Source organism: Stomoxys calcitrans, chromosome 4 (assembly GCF_963082655.1).
Source record: "Stomoxys calcitrans chromosome 4, idStoCalc2.1, whole genome shotgun sequence".
Lineage (NCBI taxonomy): Eukaryota > Metazoa > Arthropoda > Insecta > Diptera > Muscidae > Stomoxys > Stomoxys calcitrans.
The window spans coordinates 162,306,229-162,310,784 of NC_081555.1; the positions used below are offsets into that span (position 1 = coordinate 162,306,229).

The following is a 4,556-nucleotide window of genomic DNA, read 5'->3' on the forward strand; positions in this document are numbered from 1 at the left end:
CCTCATTCTCTTTCAATTTTTTTTATCTGTGTGGTTTTGTTTTTGTCGATTTGACTTTCATAAAAAATTTTCTCACTGGCAAGGTAAAGTTTCAAGTTATGACCTGCAGCCGAAACCATTATGTAAGTCATAATAATAAATTTCTTGAAAAACTATAAAGCCGACGCCCAGATATTTTTGTTTATAAGTGCTATAAGATGCAATATTTAAAAATTTTCACAAGTCCTTATGTCAAACATGTTTGTATGATTCGCACTCTACTCTGAAGTCTTATTATTTGAGTCCCATACCAGACAGCATACATGTTCGTTTGAGGGGTTTTTTTGGCAGCCCACACACTCTTATCCACAAACTCGAATATTCAATTCATATTTTACTCCCAATCCTATTATTTGAAACTTATATTGACCTTCGAAGTAGAGTAAGAAGTTGCCCAACAACAAAAAATCGAGTGCACTATCTGCCTAAATTTGTGATTAGTGCAACACTGATTTTGTGTATGTTACTAGTTCGCACCATTTTTCGTTGTTTATGTGTATTATGGCTCTTAACTTTAATACACACACACAACCAAAACTCGTTGATAGGAAGTGCACTTCGCAAGAAAAAATTGTACTTAGCTGTTTACGGTACCTGGTGTTATGTCATGCTCTTATCCCAATAACAACTTTCATTTAATTTCCTTACTGTCAAGATCGACATACTTGTAAATGTTTGCAGGTTTTTCTGGGAAGACTGACTCCTCAGGCACATTGTGCCGCATATTGATATCAGATTCTTACTTTTCTTCTAATAACTTTATTAATGAGTTCCCAATTTTTTGCACTACACCCGAATACATTTCCAATTTTGAAGTGGGACGGCCCTCAGAGATTTTGCCTCAAATATTGATACTCTACTCCCAAATGCCATTCATTTAAGTTCAATACTGTCCTGCCTTTCCACTTTTCTATTTGGTTGGTATATATTAAAAAATTGCAAAATAACCCATGCACATTCCAATAAGGAAAAGCGGGGATACTTCTCTCATATCAATGAGATCTGTCCCTTTCAAGTTTAAGATAAATGATAACGGACCTTTTTTTTATCGCCGAGTTTAAACGGCGTATCGCAAAGCGACATCATGTTTTACACGGCTTATTGGCTCACAAATGTCGCCAGCAATAGGAGGGAATAAAATAATAAAAACAATATATTGAAATATTATATTGCCTATTATTCTTGCCAAGATATCCCACACAATCTGTGAAAATTTTTAGAAAATCGGTTCAGCCGTTTTCGCTTCTATACGGAACGAACAAACGCGTTTAGACTTTTATATAGGAGAACGGTTTAAATCATTCACAATAACTATATATCTTGAGTTGGCTACACTTACATATTTGTGAAAACATAACTTGGCAATTCTGGAGGTAAATATGAAACAAATAGGATTGAAAGAACAGAGAAATTTTTGTGCTCTCAAAAATGTACAGTAAATGTCAGGCTTATAGGAGTCGGTAATTATTTTATTTTTTTTTTCATAGCTAGCAGCTCCGCCGAAGAATTTAAAAAATCAAATTTACAGCAAAAAGAAAACAAGTAAAAGAAAGATACACATATTGGAAGCTAGGACTTCCAAAACCCTAAATACGTGTATTACGCCATAGTTTTCTTAGCGAGAAAGGAAATAATGCCTATTTAGAAAATGCAAACTGCATACCATTGAGAGCAGAATTCTGCTTGCGGCATGTTCTTAGATAATTATGATTTATCTTAATTCGCAAGCACCACCAACCAGTCTATGTGTGAAGATCAAATTCTTTATCTATTCATAATTTATGGGCACTCTGTTCTGCTTTCCGAATAGTTATGAAGAGCTTAAACAAAAGATCATATATTTATTTTTTACACTATTATAAAAAATTGTTTGTATTAATACAATCTTACCCTCATATTACACTAGGATAAATTGTTTTTAACTGCTAATCTATGTAGATACATAACAAACCTCTTTTCTCTTCTTCTTCATTGTCAAGAGTAATAGAAAGGGAAACTATTCCCTTTACCTTTGTCTTTGTCCCCCACAAACTGAGAATTACCGCAAATAAAATAGTCAAGAATAATTCGGGAGTATCTTGGTTCCTGTTCCATGTTAATCTCTGATATGACTTATCTGACAGAATTGTCTACTGAAGTGTTGTGTGAAGTGGTGGTGCTGGTGATTGAACCATCAGAGATTGCGGTATGGATAGCATTGATGTATTAAAATTTATTGACGTAAATAGCGTTAAAATGTTGACTCGAGTGTATGTATATGAAAGTGCCTCAAGGGTAAATTAATGGACAAAATAAAAACCAAAAAGATAAATTAACATAAAATGGGGTTAAGGAAAAAATAAATTTAAGAATAAAAATAAACAAATTATTAAAATATAATTGTAAATAAAAAGTAAAGAAATAGATGAAGCATTCATTAAAACAAAATTTTGTTTAGATACTTTTCTCAAGACAAAGTTTCCATGAAATGTTCTAAAAAATTTCAATTAAATTATCTCAAAAGACAAAATGTTTTTTTTTTTTATAAAAATTCGAGGCTTAAAATTTCTCATTCACAATAACAATAACACAATACATAAATAGGTTAACATAACCGTCTGAAGGTTCAAAGTTTTGTTTTTTTTTAACTTGAAATTCAAAGGCTTTTTTCATCGTTTTACCGAAAAGAACAATTGTCATTCACAATAACAAAATAATAACCCAATTGCTGTGTTTAATTTTAGTATTGGATAGACAAGCCGTGAAGGGAAAAAATAAAACGCAAAAAGAAGTTTTTAGTGCAAGTCTGTTTGGTTGCCATGAGGTGGTAACGCCATTTGCCAATCTGTCAAAACAAAACGAGGAAAAAAGTGAAAATTGTTGTAAAATTTATAAATAAAATTTGCAAAACACGTGTGGGCATAGAAATCAAATAATAAAATTTATTAAGATTTGTGCACGCAATTTTATAACGGGGCCGAATTACCGCGAGTTTGCTTTCGAACCGAATGAAATTTCATCTCGTATTTAATGGACGTTATACCTCTTTTTTTAACATTTCAATATAAAATGTTTTATAAATTATGATCGACTTAAATATTTACGTTCATAAATTTCAAAAATTCACTTTCAATAAAGAAATACGTCATTCACAATAGACATATTTCGAACGATTTTACTCATTCGTGGTGATTCGGCGCCTAGTTTTAATCGCCATTCACAATAGAAGATTTCTGCCACTGTTCACCAACTTGTGAAAAACATATCATGGCAATCCTGACAACAGATGTTCTTCATAAGCCTGTAGTGGTAAGTTCCTCGTTCCAAAACACGAGGAACGAAATTGATCACGTTGTGATAGATGGAAGGCATTCATCCAGCGTGTTAGATGTACGATCGATCCTTGGAGCGAATATAAATTCGGATCGTTACCATATTGCAGCAAAGGTTTGCACCCCTTTGAACATGGCGAGGAGAGTACGATCTGACACTGCACGGCAGCTGCAGTGTCATTGAACAGCTGCAAAAACAACATATGGCAACGGCATACTCCACTCGACTGAAGAACAATAACTGGCAATCAGATGCTACTTTGAACTAAGTAAGCAGTTTAGAAACAAGGTCACCTCTCGACAGACGAAGATTACACCATACAAGACACTGATACTACCCGTGTTGTTATATGGTTCTGAGGCATGGGTACTTGTGAAAGCAGATGAGGCAGTGCTTGGAGTATTTGAGAGAAAGATTCTTCGTAAAATATATGAACAAGTTTGCGTTAATGGAGAATATAGGCGACGTATGAACCACAAGCTGTATGACGACGATAGCATAGTTACTCGCATCAAAATACAACGGCTGCGTTGGCTAGGTCATGTTGTCAGAATGGATAAAGAAGCTCCAGCAAAGAAGTCTTTTGAAGGCAAACACGGTGGTGCACGCAAACCGGGAAGACCAAAAGCCCGATGGAAAGATCAAGTGGTGGGAGACACCTCGAAACTTGGTGTCAGAGATTTTAGAATGAGCACAGAAGATCGAGCCCCGCTTGGAACACTATTCTACCTTCGGCTTAGTGGAACAAATGTTCTGTCTTAACCAATTAAAGTAAAGTAAGTAATGATGTAATGATAAAAACACCTGATCAAGAACAGAAATCCGGCAACACCGAAGTTTATCAGTGCTCATTAAGGTTTAGTACGCTGTTCCTTTTTTCTATTTACAGCTGTCAAACTGCATATAAAAAATGATAAGTGAAAAATATGTAAAATAAATAAAGGCGTTTTTTACACTAAGGACTAAAGCTCAATGAAATTTTATCGAAAGACAACATTGCAATGATATTTCGTAAAAAGACGAAACTTTAGTAAAATTTTCTCTAAAGATAGCATATCAAAGAAATTTTCCTTAAAGACAACATTTAAATGAAACTAAATTATAATTTCGTAACTACTGATTGGGATTTCTTCAAAGAAATTATTTTTCAAGTGTAGAACTCACCATGCGTAAGCATATTTTCATAATTTGAACCTGTTCCATTA

The 4,556-nt window shown here is 33.9% G+C and overlaps 1 protein-coding gene across 3 annotated transcripts in view; it reads right to left on the minus strand.

Annotated features, from left to right (window-relative positions):
* Positions 1-4,556, minus strand: part of LOC106087816 (solute carrier family 41 member 2) — a 127,939-nt gene that overhangs the window by 66,887 nt on the left and 56,496 nt on the right. The window lies entirely within an intron of this gene.